Raw genomic sequence first — 19890 nt, 5'->3', positions numbered from 1 at the left:
TCTAACAAACAAGGCTTGTTCCTATCTGCCAGCATGATACTCTAGGGCCATACGAGCTCTCCTCTCCCCACCCAAATATGAATACACGCTTAAGGCACATCTTTCCTCTAAGCATGGCCTACTTAAGTGCAGGTCTTAGGAAGTGAAATCGGACATGCTGGACAATTTGCTGCCCCTGGCGAATATCAGACTGTGTTGGTGACATCTAGACTATGGTCTAGGTCCACCCTCAGGCTCTAGAAGTTCATAAATCACAGACTGTGAGGAGCTGGAGAGTTTATCTCAGAAAACATCACTCCATCTTTACCGTTCTCCTTCCCCTAAGCACTTACTGCTGACTGCTCAGAGATGGGGTGAGAATATTCTAATTGCCCAGGATACTGTTGGGGCAAGGCTGAGCAGCAGGTGGTCTGTAGGGGAAGGCTGAGAGCTCCTTTAGTTAACCAGAGTGGAAAAAGCTTCCCCATCCCTCCCACTGAGCAGAGCTAAAACACAAGGTCCAACCCATTCAATGAATGCAATGGAAGACAGATGGGTATATGACCCTTTCCAATTCCCCCAGCTCCTCTTAAATTGATTTGTGTTGAGTATAAACAGCAACAACATGTTGAGGGGAATGGAAAACCAAAATAAATGAACTGTTTCTGTGCATGTATTTACTCATGCCATATCACTCTTGAACATTTTTAAGCTAAACCACCATCCTCCTCAGTGAAATGATTGATTAAAAAGTGCCTGATTATTTCAGCATTATTTGCTTTGCAAGCTGCATACGGTATATTTTATTTCAAAGCTATGAAAATATAATCCGATTCTTGAACCCATGGGACAGACTAGCTGAAGATACGGTTTTCCAATCATCTCATTTCAGTGTGTGATAGAGTTGTCAACCTGGCATTGTGCAGGTGAGGGAGATGGCCCGCAAGTCATCTGTGTGAGACGGTGCGAGATGTAACTTCACAGGTGTTTGTCAAGAAGGTGGGGACAAGTTCAGAACAGTAAATTGCTGCTTTCTGCCCCTTATTTAATGAGTCAGCTTCCCAGCAAAGCACACGGTAGAAAGCGGAGGTAGAAGGGATCAGCAGGAATCTTATCTGAGCCATGCTGCGATCCATTTCCCGTGCCCACGCATTATGAAGGAGCAGAGATATCCTCACGACATGCAAGGATACACTGGTAAGTGAACAGAGTATGATGGAGGTGTAGGACAACTAACCCACAATTAGCATTTCTGTGTTTAGCCATGACCCTGTAAATGCATCATTTGTTCCTTCAGAATATATATTGTATTTTGCACAGGCATATAGGCTGTGCTTGTAGCGATTACCAACAGCAATAGGACCCATCTTTTTTGTGTACCTTGCATTCCTAAGCACAGAGCGCACTCATGGCAGTGCTTCTCCAAGGGCTTGTGCCACATATTCAACCTCATCTCTGTGTGCTCACTTGATCTGTCTAAATAAAACTACTCTTTAAATTCAATAGATATCGATAGGAATCTGAAAAAGCTTGCAGATCTACAGTGGGGTGGAAAACCTTTGCTGACCATTGGGACCTTATAGGATACATAAGTACATGAGCTGAGTGTCTGAAGGGATAAAGACAAAAAATAGCAAAAAATCTTGCTACGTAAGGCAAGCTACACATAACAGTACCTTGTCCCTTTGCCTTCTTTTCCATAAAAAGTCACTGAGAACCAGAGCTGGGAAAACAAATCTCACTAATAATGGGCAAGTATATATATATTCCAAAAGGTGGCTACATAAATAACATATATGATCCACAGTGTTTGAAATGGCCTGTGTATAACAGGGTGCTATCCTGTCTGCTCTCAAAGCTTCAGACACAGACGGGTATTTTTCAAAGCTCTGGCAGTAAGCTAAAGAGGATTCAGTCTGGGATATCTAAACTATATGTTTACATCATTATACATCGAAAACACACTTTCTTTCAGTTGGTTAGCTGAACAAGAGCAGTCCTCAGATGTGATATATCATTTGTAAGGAGACTAAGTTGCTTCATCTTTCCTGCCCCTGCCTTTATCCCTTTTCTTCACCCTCAGTCGTAGCTTCTCTTTGCTGTGTCAAGACACAAAATTAAACAGAGACACCTCTTCCCTTTCTCCTACCCCTATTTATTTTGCAAATGGTAATGATAAATCACTTAGGGATCTATTTTGTGTGCAATGGGGCTGTGCATTTGTAAGTTTTCTCAGTGCATCATTATTTTCTCTCATGGTCATAAAAGCACGCTTCTGAAGACATCTCCTGGGGATGATAAACCATGATGCTGGATGAGATGAGCAGAGGCCTCAATTTTCATTTACTCTCTCTGGGTTTTATTTTATTTATATATTTCTGAGAAACTGGAGTTTAGACAATTTAATAGACTAGAAAAATAATTGAGAGAAAGATCCAGCCATCCTTCCTGCCTCTAGGGACACACAAGCCATTTCATTGGAGACATAGATGGTAAGGAAGTTTATTCTGTTATCATTAGAACTTTTGCTTTGAGATAACTATTGCAAAAGTAGAATTCAAAGAGGAGAAGCGACACCTGCTTTCACCTGTGATAGCCTTGGAGTGAAATGGGACTGCTGTCAGCTCATCCAGACAGGAGCCCCAGAGACAAACCAGCTCACGCAATGCTATCAAAACAAAGTATAACCAGTTCCTTGAAAGTCAGAAGTCAGAAAATACAGCCTTGTTTGAAGGTGTTGAATGTTGCTTTATATCCTCATTGCAGCTATTACCCTAGATATTAATTTGTGCTGCGCTGGGGCATTTCATCTGCTCTTGTTAAATTAACAATAATTAGCAGCAAATACCCTCTGTAAACCTCACACAACAATCCTGTCAAAGACAACAGATATTAGCAAATACCAGTTCTCTGACCTGTATAATGTTCTGTGGTTCAGTTCCCCAAACTCTGCAAATCAACAGTCCTTCACAAGCTCTTCATTAGTGCTTCAGTAATTTCTGAAGCAAACGAAGAATCAACAACAACCACTCCCAATTAGCAAGCTTGGACATCTTTCTCCTAGGCTGTCATACCACAACCATAGGGGAAAAAAAAAAAAAAAAGTAGAGGAGTCATCTTTATTTATTCAGTAGGAGTCTCACACAACTATCTATTCACTTACGAGACCTACACATGGACCAGCACCTACTGTGCTAGGTGCTGCACAAACACACGGTCTATTATGGGTGGAGTAATTTAGACCTCGAGAGTGCATCACATGATAGTTACTTAAATTGGTACATACCCCTAGAAGTGGATGGATCTATGGCCACCCAGAGAAGGCCCTGCCTCCAGTGAGCATAAGAATATTGAAATCAGTCTTGTCTTTCCAGTTGTTTTATTCTATTTTTGCTACTTTGTGAGAATACAAATAAAAACGGAGCAAAGGTGAGACTTTCATTGAGAGCCTCTGCTTCTCCATCCAATACAGTTTTTAATATATAAAACTGAACTGAAGCACTTCATCAAAATGTTTCATCTGTGTCAACACTTCTGGTAGCTTTGAGGTAGCACTGTTAATGCATGGACATCCATCATGCCTTTGTAGCAAAAAGATACCCCGAGGAATAATTTAGGGACCTTCTCCCAGGGATATTGCACTGTGCAAAGCCAGTATTTTATCCACTTGTCCAATGGGAATATTGTTTTTGACAGTTTTATACGCCTGCGGTATTACTGCTATTTATCTTCAAACACCTCCAATGATGCTGTGACCTCACATTGCCCTATATGCATAAGCAATCCTGGCCTCCACTTCCATTCCTGAGAAGAGAGAGGGGGGAGAAGGTCAAATCTGTAACCCTGGGGAGATTGTCTTTGCAACCAACTTTTACAAACCCAGATGAGATGCCTTGGAAGCTGACTTCGGGACCTTGTACATATTTTCTGCAGAGACAGTTCAGCTGTAATGGAGTAGTCTTGATACTAGACATGATAATATCATGTTGAGACAGTCAGCTGAGTTCTTTTGGCAGGACCTTTGGTTTTAGCTTATCAGTTATTCAAATCTCTGTGCAGAGAACTAATAAAGCTGGATTTTTATTTTTACTTTTCATCATAAGAGTAGGCTGAGTTTGTGAAGATACAAGTGTAGAGGTTGCTAAACCACTGATATCGATGTTTGGGAAGAGCATTCAGCTTCTACTGTAAAAAGAACTCTCTAACAGAATCTGCCAACATCGTGGGAACGTTTTTTTTTGTTGTTGTTGTTCCTTTTACTGTGTTTATATTAGCCTTTGCAAATAATTACACAAATATCAGAGTCCTCATCTAATGCTACAATGTGGTCTCCACATTTTAGAAAATGTTCAGTGTTTTGTGGCTGTTTCTAGTTTATCTGTCTCAAATTAAGGCTGATTATCTGAGTGATACACTTTCAGCTTCTGATAAGCTATTTTCCACTACAGAGATCCTTCAGAGAGAGATGGGAAAATAGGATTTTTAATTAAATATATATGCAATACTTAAATATGCTAAAAGAACATGTTTTACATCTATGTGCCCTGACTTCTGCTGTGAGTATGATCACCCGGTAACACAAAGGTAAGATAAGGAAGTTGAGAACCGCCTTTGCAAAACTATGAGGAATTAGGTTGCTGAAGAAGTCACCACAGATTTTTCTTGGTGGGTTCTACTAGAAATGTTGATGCTTCTCTGTTTGAGGAGAACTAAAAAAGATGGTTCTAAGTAAGGGGAGAGAGGAAAATAAGGAAAGAATTCCTCTTCTTTAATGATAACTCCATTATATCCTCTCATTACAGTAATTGCAGGTTTTACTAAAGATTTCCCATCCTGCAAGCTCTGGAGAGGCTGGAAATTTAATAAACAGTTTAGAATAATACTAAATGGGGAGGCAAAAGGTGAAATTACCACTTGGATATATTTATCCTTCAGCTAAACTGTACAGGATCAAGGGGTCACCCAGCAGAGATAATTGCTAATTAAGCTCGAAGGGGCAGGCAACAAACCAGGCAAATATCCTTGTGTTGCATTGGGCTGCCAATTGATTACAACTTAAGCCCTTGATTAAACTTTAGAATTGATTAATTGATTAATTCTTACACACTTTCCAAAATGGACAAGAAGGAAGGAATACCAAAGCAAGGCCACTGCATTCACCTCCAGGTGATCGTCAGAACATGAAAAATTTGCAGTCTTGACATGGTCCCACTTATGGTTATTTCCTTAATGTCAGTACAGGAGCAGAATGATCTCATAGCTTGGGTGCTGAAAAGGGAATCAAATAATGTGAGTTCAGTGCTGGCTCTGCAAAAGATTTGTTCTCACTAGAAGGCACTTAATCTCTCTCTTCCATCATTCATCATCTGCAAAGCGACAATGAAAGATTGTTTCCTGCAAATGCCCCTGGGCAGGGTTCCTGTACAGATCCATACACATAAAAGATTTGAGGCTCTTGGGGGACTTTTGAAACTTTCAAATTCAGCAGTCAATAATCATGCAATTGTTGTTAAAGAAATGAAGTCATGGAGATATAACAATTTCAATTTATAGATTTTAAGACCAAAAAGTACGATCAAGTCTGAAACTGCCTCAAAACATAGACCACAATTTAATTTCAAAACAATCTGGCTGGTAAGAAAGATGTCATTTTACTAAACTATTTAAATCAGAAACATTTCATACCTTTTCCTCATCTGGTGCTTTTGTGTGGATTCCTAGAAACATGAATGCCAGCTAAGTTAGACAATCGTTGAGAACAAATACTCCATTACTTTTCATTTGCTTCTCTATATAAATGTTGTTACGTAGTATTTATTTATTCATGTGAGATTATGTTACTAATGACCAGATGAAGTCCTAAGCAACTTTTCAGTTTTTTAAATTAAAGGAAATCTGAACTTCCATCAAGGTATCTCCCAAAGCCATAGTTGCAGCATATTTTTTCACAAACCTATCCCAAAACAGTTCTGTCTCATCACAATCAAAACCTAGTAATGAATAGCATACATTATTCCTCTTTCTGAACTTGCTTAAGGAATCATTGCTATCTTACATAAGTTATATTTTTCCACTATAAAAAAGCAATGCAGTGAGGTTTAAATATTCCTCTCCCAGATAAAAGTGCATTTACTTCACAATGGGTTAACGTGTGCTTACAATTAAATACTTAAACAGTCCTTAGCAAGTCCTAGATCAGATAATTCTCTCTAGTCGTGTTCAAAGAACATCGCTGTTTTTAAGCAGACAGATGCAGTCAGAAGTCTTATGGGGATAGTGTTAAAATGTGACCCCTGATCAAATGGTAACTCACAAGAAACCCTTGGGGAGAATGGCTGAAAATGATATAATGACCCCAGAGTTTGCGTGTACAACAATAAGGTAGGGACAAAACAGCATCCTCCTCAGTGAAGGCTGATTTCATAGTGAAACTTTTGCTTTTGTCCTGGATCCCAGCTGCAAGGCAGCATAAGCATCTTGGGAGATGGTTAGCTGGATGACACCAAAGGAGGAAAATCTCTTAAACATATCTAACCCATGTGCCTTTTCATTTATGTCTGAATCTTGTAACTTGTACTGTCTATAGTGGCCTGCCAGTAAGGTGATTTCAGGACAAGTAGCAAATAGTCAGCATTTGGATACAAAATCCTCATTTCTTACTAGCCTTTTGATAGCCTCTAGAACATCACCACTTATTATTCAATGGGGTTTACAGCCACATCCCTAGCGAAGGGATTACCTAGTAGTAATCTACCTATCTAGCTTGACAGTATCTTGGACTATGGGAAAAATGTCCTTTTCTGATGCTAAAGGACTCTGAAAACAGTCTTATTTTCAACAGAACCATTGCTATACACACACTAGAAACCAACTCTGTGAACTTGGAATCAAAGATTTTCTTTCAGGGAGACTGATGTCCTTATTTAAGAAAACCGTGTAGAAAATTAAAGTGAAAGTAATTTTCAACAGAGGATAGGAAACGGTGACGAATAAATCCAATTTGGTGACAATTGGTTGTTCAGTACCTGAATGAGATCAAAGCGGGTCTGTACTGTATGGTTCTCTGGAAAGCTTTTCAATCCAGTACCAACCGCCCTTAATCAATAATAGTTCCCTTCCCATCTCAGTGTAAGAACAGCATATGAACTGGATCCTTCTCTCTTTAAACATGGGAATTTGCTCTTGTGTCATATTGGCTGCTGAAGGCATTTACAGCATTGTGCGTGTGCTTTTGGAAGAATGCAAGGAGCAGAACCCACAGCAATGGGAGGGCAAAGGGGCTCCCCAACCCCTTTGCATGAACACAGAAGACAGGAAAATATTTCACCACGAGGGTGAAAAGATGGTGCAGAAATGCCAGTTTCCAGTGTTCGGAGTAGTTCTGGGAGCAATACAGATTGTATGCCCTAGGTTTTCAGTCCCCAAGTGGGCATGTCTTTGCGGTGGTGCGCTGGTCAGTACACACATGACAGCCTCTTACATCTGGTTTGGGGGCCTTTATAAAGATTAAAAATAAATAATAATAACAATAATAAAAAAAAAAGCTCTTCAAATTCCAATCCCTAATCTAACTTTCAACAAGGAGAGCCTTTAGGTGAGTCTGGGGAAATGTGTCTCTGTGCTCAGCCAAGGAGGAGCAGTTCAGCCCCATTGTTTCTTTCCCTTTCAGCGAAAACTGCAGACAAGCACTCAAAAAATTTGTATGATTTTTTTGCCCTAATTACACCATATTATTCTTTATTATTATCTTTATGAAAAATAGAGCTGTCGCAAGTCTGGAATCAGTATTCCTCCTACATTTCTCCCTAAGCTACTTTCCCTGCAGGCACACTATCTATTTCTCTTTCCGTTGCTCTGTTTTGCTCTCTTTCTGCTTTGTTAGTAGCTTTGTTTTAGACAAGATTGTTGGTTTTTTCCTAGCCAATACTGAATGAAACCCTCTGCTCATTATGTCCTGTACTGAAAAGTAGAAACCTTCAGAAAAAACAAAGAGCATATGAGTGTGAGAGGACAGGTGCAAACTCTCCTGACGAGGCTATCAAATAAAAGCAGGGCGAAGAGAAGCTTTGCTAGTTAACAAAGGATGCTGTTTGGAGACGACTGTGCATGTGAACCATCCCTTCCCGTGTTGGTATGAATGTGGGTGTGAAAGACTATTAGCGTGGGAGAGACAGAGGCAAAGAGAGCTCTGTCTGTGTGTGTTGGCTGGTATGAGGTGCTAGGACTTTCCTATGGGGGCTAACTGGGTCTTAAACTTTAAAAAGTGCAAAGGTTTTAATATAAACAGAGATGCATTTGCTCAGTTCATGTCCTCATGTACAGAGCTGCTCATGTGTAGTGGATCCCTGGATCTCTGCCCATGCCCTAAAACCCAACCAGACCAGGAGCTTTCAGACTTGCTGTCCATTTCCCACAACGTGTGCAATGGGTCTGGCCAGGAATTTCCAATCCCCCTTTTCCGTGTCTGACCTACTGCACAAAGGTAAAAATAAAATCCTCTAATTCCAACCAGAGGGAATTTCTGGGTGGAAAGAAAATGAAAATACCCAGAGAACTCAAACACTGCTGGCATTGCTTGGCAGGGCATGCCAGGTCCGGGCAATCTGGGCTCTCAGCCTGGCAGACTGCCTGTCCCTGGCTCTTTGGACCACCAGCAAATCTGGGGGGCTACTGTGTTTATTTGCTTTCTTCTAAAAGTCACAGCTCTCTGGCTATTAATAATTGTAGACTCACAATCGTATACAACTGTTAGCTGTATAAGACATATTTTTTTCCCATTTTCTAACTCCGATTGTCACCTTTCAGTAGCTGAGGGGTGCTACATGTCTGTCTGCACCCAAGACATCTGTGCTGCCCCTGACACACACATTTGAACTGTCCATCTTGCTCAGATTCTGCAAGCATCAAACACAACCGAATTACTCAGAGCAATTGCTCTTGCTCTTATCTTGAAGTGTGCTTTGATCTTGCAGAAGGGTTTGTGAATTCAGTGTCTTGTCCATTATTTTCCACCTATATTAACTGATGCAATGACAGATAAACAGTTGCTTTTTTTTTTTTAATCAGAATAGAAACATTTAAGGAGAGACCATCTTCTTCTGTAACTGGGGCACAGTAATATAGGCTTCAATATAGGCAGAGCTCCTATGAGCTGTGGGAATGGGAAGGTTAGACCAATAATAACTTCTACGAACAGAAAAAGTTGAGCCATAAGACAAAATTATATTCTTTTTTCAGGCTGTCACTAGTAGCTGAGCTATAACGCTAATCTGTGAAGCTAATTTAGGTACATCTGGATGAGCTGGTCGCCAATTGTTACATCTGCAAGATACTGCAGAGCTGCTGATGTTTTTTAAAGGAATGCAGCCAAGAGGCTGGGAAGCTTTGCTGTTTTATCAGCCAAAATTCTGGCATAACAATAACCCTGCGCCTTTGCAAAACATACATTAGGAAAGTTAGCAGCATCACTTTCGCATTTCTCCCTTGCAATTAGTTTGTCCCCTTTCTTCACTGTAAGTATAACCATGAGAAAAAATAGTCTTTCCTAGAGGGATATCTGAGTACTTTTCAAATGCTGTCCCAGAGGGAAGCCGAGAAGCAAATATCATATTTTCTTTTTCAGACTTCAAATGCCCATCGACCCTTAGAAAAGTGTCTTATTTAGCTCATTATTAATAATCTGGCTGTTAGCTTGAATTGCTAAATGAATCTGCAGAAAAATAATGTGTGTACTCCAGTTGTTCGATGTTTAGATTCATCCAAGCGTTTAAGAACTGTCAAACAAAATACACTGTATTCAAGGGAATATATTCATTGAAAGATTAAATTAGATGCTGCAGTAAAGCCCCCCATTGCAGTGGAGAAGCATTTCAAGCTAACAAATAACTACAGCGCTATTATAACAAGACCTAGAGGCATGTGATTTCAACTGAGTGCTCTCTGTGTGCATGTCTTTTTTTCCAGGCTGAGGAAAGAGCAAATAGTAGTTGGTATGGAACAGAATAGAGCTATTCCATTAAACATTTTTGAAAGATTTTGGAGTGTTTCGAAGATTCCTTGCTGAGCAGTTACCCTGACCCCTAACTTTGGCTTCCTTTCCATCTCCTTCTTTGGAAGCGTGGAGAAGTTAAAGAGGTCTGGGCAGGTATCAGCATGCTGTGATACCTCTTAACAGGCCAGAGTCCCAAACACGCATACCACAGAGCCATCTACAAAGATCTTCCTTTGTCCTGCTCAGAAGATGAGCAGTTACCAAAGTCACAGCCATCCCCGGTCTACCTGCTGCCCAACACCGATCCCAGCATGTGCCATCACCCTCCAGGTAACCAGGAGTGCTGGGGAAAGCACAGATTTCAAAGCAGAGCCTCTCCCTATTCACTGTCTGCAGAGCGTTACAGGACTTACCTCAACTGCTCTTGGAGTCAATTCTGTGTTGCTCCAGTTGCTACTGTTCAGGTCTCTCCAGGCTGCTATTATTATTTGTTTGAGCCAACATACCCAAATTCTGGTTCCCCTAAACCACGAGTGAGAAGTAGCTTCCCAGAGCAGAAATCCTACCTCTGTCTCTCTGACGTTTTGTGTCCAAGAAGTGCCATCTATCTCTGTTTCCTGATATTCTTTTTATTATTATTTATTATTATTATTTATTTTCCACCTATATTAACTGGTACTATGACAGATGAACAGTCTAAAGAGTTACTTTTTTTTTTTTTCCCCCAAAGAGACTGCAAATCCTAGGTTGCTTGTGCCATCAGCTATACTCTTTAATTTCTCAAGGTAAAAGTCTATCTCCTACCTCCTATGGAACTTGGGCACAACCCCTCCTTCTTTGTCCTTTTCGACAGGATTTAATTATTCTCTACCCTTTGAAGCGTTGTGTTTTTAAAAGAATAAGGCCTCCTTTCTTACCTGTGTTTCAGACCACAAACCAAAGTCTACAGGAAAGCCAAAAGGAAAACAGGCACAGATTTATGGCCAGTTGCAACTGTGCCATGCAAGATATGAATGTAATGTGGTAATGTTCACACTTAATATACTGTTAATATACTGTTCACTTGCTTAATATCCAAGGTTTAATTTCTCCTTTGTTGGTATGTGGGTCTAGAACAAGAAACAACCTTAGATGCTGCCATAGAGCAGGAGACAACTTGTAAGAAATCCAGGATCCAGAATGCGGTACATTCAACCATTCAACCATCAAACACCAGCGAAACAAATATTCATGTGGAAGTAAAAGCTTTCTGACACGGGGTTGCACACTTATGCCATCCTACACAAACTACAAATGTCTCTGTGGAAAGTATCAAAGATGCTTTATAGTACAAGACAGGTTATGAAAATGGTTCTTTACCCAGTTGGATACAGCGACTTACATGTAAGTGGAGAAGCTTGAATAACAACCACTAAATAATTTATTCAAGGAATTGTTCAACTTTTTTCCTGCAGCCCTTATCTGACGAATATCCGTGTAAGCACAGGGACTCCTTAGTACCTGGCTGTTGTGGTGCAGTAAGGATCTTACTAAGGCATTTTGGAATTTAATTGCTATTAATTTCAGGTCATTTACATCACTGGAAAACTTCCACTCAGTGAGGTTGCGACCAAGAGGTTCTTTTGAATCCTTATACTCAGAATGTGTGCACACATGTATATAGTCAGCAGCTGAAATCGGATTTCCCACATACCAATATAAACCACCAGAAGGGCCGGTGGTGACTAAACCACTGTCCAGGGTCATACCCTAGGTTAGAAAATACTAGGTTTCCTTCTGGCAGAGCCAGCAGAGCACCCAGAATTGCTGGAAGTGCACCTGGTTTGTGGACTGAACCCTTGTACAGGAGAGAGAACCTGGATGTCGTGCACTGAAAAGCAAAGTATGGGCAGCATAGCCATATCCTAGCAGGAGGACTGAGTGTTTGCAGTAACTATATATATGCCTTAATTCTTGTCCACATCTAGATCTGATAAAGGATTGCATGAAAGGAAAGTGGATAGGACACTTAGTATAAATGGAATGACCAAAAGTGGACCCTCGAGTTAGGTATTGCCAATGTTCTCCTCAGGATATTTTCTAAAGACAAGCTCCAGTGCTCGAGTTTGCTTCTGGTTTCATTTTTCCCTGTGCAAACAGTTACTTTGGTTTCTGCCTTTTAAGTATTTTAGACACTTTTTGGTTATAATTTCTCTGCAACGTCCATTCTGGCTGCAACCCACAGGGCTATTTAAGAATGCCTGGAATGGACCAGTACATTTATGGTAACAGAGGAGAGTGGTTTAGACCTTGAACTAAATCTCTTTCTAGCCTCCAGATGGGGATTATTCAGTCTTCCTTGATGTCCCTAAGGATGCAACCCTTTTTCATCCAAGAGAACTTCCCCCTCCAAGGTTTGTCACGCTGCCTTTCTCTTTTAGCTGGGAAAATACAACTGAAAATCCCATCCCATTTATTTCAAGCGCCTTTATTATTTTAAGAACATTTCTCCCTTTGGGATGAACGAGGTTACATTTGATAAATCAGGGGTTTGGGTATCAGGTGGGATACTCTCCTCTAACCACACGATGCTGTGCCTGTCGGGCTGGCACGCGCCTTGCCCAAAGTGGCACACAAACCCGGAGCAGCTGAGCTGCTGCAGTCCCTGATGATGCAGAGGGATCAGGGCCCGGCCCCCGAGGAGGACAGACCACCAAACGTGTTTAGGCTGTGCTCTGCCACGCAGTTGGAAAGACTGGCTGCGTTTATCTTTCCTCAGGAGCGGGCTTAGCATCGCTGGTACAAGCCACCCCAACCTGCGGCTCTGCTCTCCGCAGCATCCCCAAAGCCCTTCCGGAAGACCAGAACAAAACAAGATGAACCAGCCGCAGTCTGTAGCCACCTAATTGAAAGTTTCGGAGCCTGGCAGGCTCTGTTATCCCAGATCTCTGGCGGAATAGCGTATTGCAAGCTTCCCCCAATTATAGCTACCAGCAGCACAAGCAGCAGCTCCTGCGCTGGGCTCGGTCCTCCCACACACCCGTTCCTCTCGGGTTTGTTGCCTCAGGACCGAGTTGCTTGGCAACAGGACTGTGCAGCTTTGGTAGACAAAAGCTATTATTTCTGTCACACAGATGTGCTAATGTGATTATTGACTGGGGGTGGTGGTGGGGCGGGGGGGACAGGTCAGATTTCTGATACTTGACAATTCCCAGGCAACCGGCTTTTAAGGGAGAAAGGCAGAGAACCCAAAAGCCAAGGCAGCCAAGGCGAAGTGAGGGGGCAGGCAGCTGGCAGGTACAGCATGGGGCAAGGTAAACATGCCCATAGATTTTCCAAAAAAAATTGTTTCATCCAAAAAAAAATAACAAAAAGAGCAGTTTGATGGGATTTAGCTGAGGAACTTCTACCGAGTTCCTCCTGAATTCCTGCAGATGCTCTGGACGCAGGCTGCAGGTAGTGACCCCGGTACTCAGCCACGTCTCACGGAGGAGCTGCCCTGGAAGACAGCCTGCAGCTCTGCAAATGCTGCTGATCCGACAGCCGGGTGAACAGAAGCCCCCAGGACCTCACAGATGCTCTGCAACGACCAACCTCCCTGGCTAATCGCTCTTAGGATCACTCTGATCCTAAAAATGTTAATTTCACCACTTTTATGCTGATTTGGACCAAGACCAAATGGCTAAAAGAAAAAGGCTTTCCTTTTCCTTTCCTTTTCCTTTCCTTTTCCTTTCCTTTTCCTTTCCTTTTCCTTTCCTTTTCCTTTCCTTTCCTTTTCCTTTCCTTTTCCTTTCCTTTTCCTTTCCTTTTCCTTCCCTTTTCCCTTCCCTTCCCTTCCCTTCCCTTCCCCCTCCCCCTTTTTCCTTTTCTTTTTTTTTTTTCATTTCTTTTTTTTTCCCCTGCCACCTCCTGTCTTTCAATGTTCACATGTATGTGTATTCATGGAGGGAAGATAAGGCCACAGATGAGCAATGACCATTTCTGGTTCCTAGGTTACTCAGAGTTTGCAGCTTTATACAGACAGATCTGGATTTCTGGGTGGCTTTCCATCTATGTCACTTTTTAACCAGAACCAAATAAACAACTGCCCATCCTCTGAGTTTCTATCAAGCCAGCTTGTGTAATGCTTTTCTCTGGCTGAGCACATCTGTGGGAAGGAAGAGCTCTGCCCTTTCCTTCCAGGAGGTGCTGAAAGCACTCCTGGTGCCTCGCAGCTCCACCAGGCTGCACGTCCCTGTTTCACTGAGCAGAGCTTTCCCAATACTGCAGGAGGGTTTGGCCACTCTCAGATGTCGAAGTGTATCAAACACAGGATTTTATTTGAATTTCTACATGGATCAGTTCTGTGGTTTTTTTTTTTTTCTCACTTAAAGCCTTTCAACAAGAAATTCACAAGACAGACTGGATGCATTTTCTTGGTGCCTATGTCCCAGCCCCATAGCTGCATATTCCTGAGTTTGCATATACCCTGAGTTTGCGGTCCACTGTTTAGCAAAGAATGTTCCAGGCTCTGTACAACTGAGGCTCACCCTGCTCATTCCCTGCACTTCTCTCTGTCATTACTACTTTTCAAACAAATAGATAATGTAAAGGACCCAAGCAAATATCAATAGCAACGAGCAAGGCTAGGTGAAACTGAAACTCGTTATTCAAAACATGTGTTCATCTATTCTGACGAGTGCTTTTCAATAGAGCTATGATCCTCGCAGTGACAGTGCCCATTTTGTTGCCGTTTCTCCTGCTTGTTATTTTTCTAGCATAAGGTGTGCTGTTCAGTGTAATGAGGCATGACAGACACCAAAGGAAAAGCTCTCTCGGGGAAAAGGATGGCCCAGTACTATTTTGCTGGCAAAATGGAATTGCAGTGACTAGAGCATGAAATGCACTTTTCTGCTCTCTTCGGATATGAATTAACAGGAGGGAGGTCAAGGTAGTAGTAACAAATGTCCCTTGGTCCATACCTAAAACTTGACTCATGCCTAGAGCCAAATGCCAATCCAGCATGTAAAATGGGGAGTGTGTGTGAGGGAGGGAAATTATTTCTTTCCACTTTTTTTTTTTTTTCAGGGAAATTATCTCAAATGTGAAAGAAATAAAAATAGGTGAAAAAGTAATTTGGGTGTCGGGTGGGGTTGTGGGAGGGTGGGAAGAGATTTCTGTATTCATCTCCATTCCAGAACAAAATGAAAACTAGACCTTTAAAAGAGCCCGTGGGGGAATTAAAAAAAAAATTAAAAAAAATGGAGCACAACATAGCAGATTGCTGGGGTATTCTTTTTGGCTGGTATTTTGTTTTGGCTTGCCTTTCAATTTGGAGTGACTTGAAAAGATGAAAATCTTTCTACTTGGTTGTAAAAAAAAAATAGATACTAAACACTTTGCCTTGTCTTGAAACCAAATATTTTTCTCCTGAATTTTCAGGTGGGCCATAAAACTGAATCAAGTCAGGAGAGTATCCACATAGTTCATCTGGCCTGTGAGGTAGGGCCAGAAAGACCTCCTGAGCTGATGTTTCTCTCTGCATATATATGATATTATGATATATACACAAAAGTGCAGCAGTTGAATGGAAATGAGGTATCTCTAGGTGTTACATACTGCAAAATACACGTATGGATGTTTACAAATCTTAGAGAAACAAAGGGTCCCTTCTGTAACACAACTCCAACCATAACAGGAATTTGGTTTTAATTTTTGCGTTTCCCACAGAGCTGAAACTGTGGCTTGAATGCTAGGATGTGTAATAACCTTCAGATCAGTTATCAGGGCTTACAGTATTGTATGTTTCTGCAAGTTGATAGGTGAAATGGAAAACAATAGAAGAGCTCAATTAAAAATAAAAAGAAGATTGATTTTGGATAAGCCAGAAATTGAAAGCTGGAGCCCTAAGATGCGAGTAGGAAACATGCCTGCCCTTAATGAAATATTTAAATACAAGGATTGAACTCAAGACCTGCTTCTATCCAGCAGTGAAAGAAGCTGAGAATCCCCGCTGAAGGGCTGCATCTGTTATAAAAATCATCTTCCAGCCATGGCTTCAGTTCCTTTTGCAAGAAATCAATTCCTTGGTGAAGCTACTTATCACTTACAGTGTAAGATACAATAATAGACTGCGGGAAAAATGCATTTTTGGCACCTTTTGGCTTAACCTACTTGAAAATGAACTTCTCCAGCTTCCAAAATGAGCAAACTTCTCTGCAAGAAGGGTTGCAAGGGGAAGTCAATCTGTTTGTAGAGCAGTGCAGAAGTGTGATAAATTCAGATCTCCAAATCTTCCGTTTATTACATGGTTCCCACTCAGGCAAACTTCTTATTCACTTTAATAACCATTGTGCTTTGATGGGAAGCAAGTACAGACCCCGGGATTTTTTAGCCTAACAAATCCAAACAAATATTGATTAAAACTGGAATGAAACTAAGGGGAACAGTAAAAGCTGCCTGCCTGCCTGTTGCAGGTGATTTATTACACAACGCTGTGTTTTCCACTTGGCTCCTGCGCGGGTAGGCTCTGAATACTAGCCCTGAATTAGAGGACTTATTCTATTCAGCCACAGAACAAGTTCTGGCTGATACAAATACTTCTCACTGAAGGAACTGAGTCACAATTTCACAAATAAACCTTTTTTTCCGAGCTTTAATTGCCTAAAAAGAAGGAACGTTTTGAGCACCGTTTCTAATAGCGCCATCTGGTGATTTCCCGGCAAAGGCTCAGGCTCCCCAGCCAAGCGACAAAGGCAGCCCGCGGCTCATCCGCAACATATTCCTCCGGTACGTGCTGCCCCAGAAGTTGGTGCAAGAATAAAACGCAGGGCGATAATTTAAGCTTTATAGGAATCCACTTACTGCAGAGAAATACGAGCGGAATTCGGTTCGGTACGTCACCAGTGCTCTCCCTGCCTTACTTATCCCAAGATCTCGGTGCCTGTTCCTAGAGTATAGACATCAGCACAGGCGTTACAGAGGGGCTGTTAAAATCCCTGCCAGTATATGCTAGAAAGCAGACATGAGGAGGGATCCATTCCCATCCATACAGCAAAGCAGAGCCCAGCTCCCAGTTCTCCGGACCTGTGCTCTTACCACCAAAGGATGCTCTAGCAATCTAATCTTTCCCCTGCTGTTAATTCTGCACTCGTTTCTCTGTTTTGTTAATAAAATCAAACGTCAGCCATGCCATGAGGAGAACGCAGTGGAAGACATCCTGTTAAAAAGCATCCAGCCGTGTTGTAGGTGTTCCTCCATAGGAGCACCGGGAGAGATGGCAGCACCTCCCAGCCTCCCTCTGCTCTGCGCAGTTCCCCCACCTCAGAGTTCGCAGCCTCTCCGGGTGTGCAGGCAAAGAAGAGAGGCAGGAACAGCAGCGACAGGATAAAGCAGGCCGCCTTACATCCCCTGCAAGCCCTCAGAAATCAGGAGGGTTATGCAAAAGGCAGCAACTTGCTCAGAACTTGCCTCTAGGCTTTATGCCATGCAGTGCCTTGTACGTGAAGACTTTGGCCTTCCCCATGAACACCAGTGAAAAGATGGATTTGTCCAAAGTCAGAAAAAGAGATACTCCAACCAATGCTGACTTCATTGTCTCTTGAAATAAATAATAATAATAATAATAAAATAATAATAATAATTAAAAAAAAACCTTTCCTGCTTTAACCTACAGTGGAAGAGAGCTGTGGAAGACGAGTGGAAGATGGTTTACACACATTGGTGTAGGTTTTCCTTTCATTTCCCTGCGAGGAGGAAATCCCCATCTGACAGGCTGTCAGGCAGGGTCTCCACACCGGGGCACGGCTGACAACCCTCTTGGCAGGACTCAAGGGTGTCTTGTGCACTTTCTGCAGGAGGCCCCCTACTATTTTCCTCCCTAACTTAATCGTAGAAGAGCAAGCTAGAGGAAGGCAATTTTCAATAAGCCCATCAGCATAAAGAGCTGTAATGTCTAGACGCCTACCTAGGATCGGTACAAAATTCAGGGTAAGAAATTCAAGGAGAGCTGGGCTTATAATAGAAATGTGGAGTAGCAGAAGTTCTGCGGGGATTTCAAGTGTAATTCAGCACATTTTGCCCTGCTGTGGCAGACTCGTTTTTTTGCAAGTGTGTAACGCATCCTCTCTGTTCTTTTGCCATAAGCTTCACTCCTACAAATTTTCTTCTTTTTGTTCCACTATTCAGCAAAGCAGAGACATAAAACACTGCCAGGGACAGTTCTGCAATCCCAAGGCTGATGTTGTGAGATAAGATCAGCTTAGCTTCAGGCAGTGCTGGTATCACATGTATTTATTTATTTCTCAAATGAACGCAACGTGTCTGTATTGAATGCTGAAGCTTAGATTATTCTGTTCCTTGTGTAGCAGACTTTGATAACAATAAGTCATTATATCATTGCATGGATGATGGTGGCGCTCCAGTAACCTTTTAAAGCACAATTGACCGTCAGAATGACTTCATCCCAGCCAGTTTCCTATACTGCAAAAAGCAGAGCTTGCAAATGGCAATGCACCTACCTTAGCTCAAGATCCTGGTAAATGACAAAAACAAATGTCCTTCTCTCCCTCCCTTAAAATCTCTCACTGAAAGAGAAATTAATTTTTCTTACTCATCATGCTGCTTTCTTACCTCTTCAAGCTTTGAATGTACCCCAAGAGATTTTTTTTTCTTAATTTAATTAAAAATCTTAAATGAAACGATTAATATTGCATCAGTTAGGATAACTCGCATTGTTGTTATAGGAGCATGGTGAGCTCCATTTAGAAGCAGTGTATTCAAAACCAACGGAAAAGATTCAAGTTAGTTTTCTCTTTTAATTACATGCAAATCATGGTTCTGTTTTAGATACATGGAAATAAGTTCCCCAAGTGCTTGATTATGTTTAATAGGGGCAGGAAAGTCCTATCCAGAGGCTGCAGTACAAGCCAGAATATGCAGAAGTAATGGAAGAGCTGATATAGAAACAGAAATTAAGATCTCCTTTAGTGTTTCCAGTTTTTTTGTTATTATTTATTTCACCCTGCTTATGCAACATGCAGTGCAGTTGGGAAACTTGTTGCTAGATAAGAAGCTTCTTTTCTTCTGAACTGAACAGTTAAACTTAATTAGTTTCAGCACATTTTGAAAAATGCAGTGATTTTCTCATATACAAAAAAAGGAAATGGAAAAGTTTAGGGTTATTTAATACTCTAAACAAAGTTATCAAATGTGTAATTAAAGTTTTTCCGCTAAGCACATCCATGAGTTTAGCTTTCAGAGTGCACGTGTGTGCACATGCACAGTCACGCACAATCAAGCTCTTTGAAACTCTGATGAACACTCTCCAGTCTAGAGACATCTGCAAAACTGCATTTCCACGATGCTGATCACCATCATCATGAAAAGCACATCATTGTTCCTAACTTACCAAAATGCATTCTTACACTTCGGTTTATTAAACAAGTGAGATTTTCAAGGCCAATCTGATCAGGCTATACAAGACAGGATCCCCTCTCCACAGCCATCTCTCTGGTTGCTTTTGCCTCCTTTCCACAAACCATCTTTGCTACTCTGAGCCTTCTGCTGCAGCAGCTCACTTGTCACTTGTTCGTTTGTTGGTACTTCTGCCATCACCAAGCTCCAAATCAGTGGTGATGGTATTGTGTTTTGTTCCACATCAACACAAATCCCAGTGGCAAAACCCTGACATCCTTTGCGCAGTGGAATTCTTGGTTTGGGACCAACGTTCTCTGGGAGACCAAGATGATCCACCACAGCGTGACTTGCCCATTAAGTGGGAGACGTGCCTCCCAAGCCTTCTTTTATGGATCAAAAAATATTGCAGAACTTTACAAAGTGACAATGCAAATCTTTAACATGTCCCTGATGCAGAATCACTCCAAGGCAAAAGTATTCCTTCAGCTGTTATTTCGAGTGATTCACCAGGGCGCTGTTTGGGAAGGGATCTCACTGGCGAATGC

The sequence above is a fragment of the Anser brachyrhynchus genome, assembly GCF_964034855.1.
Source record: "Anser brachyrhynchus genome assembly, chromosome: 14".
Lineage (NCBI taxonomy): Eukaryota > Metazoa > Chordata > Aves > Anseriformes > Anatidae > Anser > Anser brachyrhynchus.
This window is presented reverse-complemented; position numbering follows the sequence as displayed.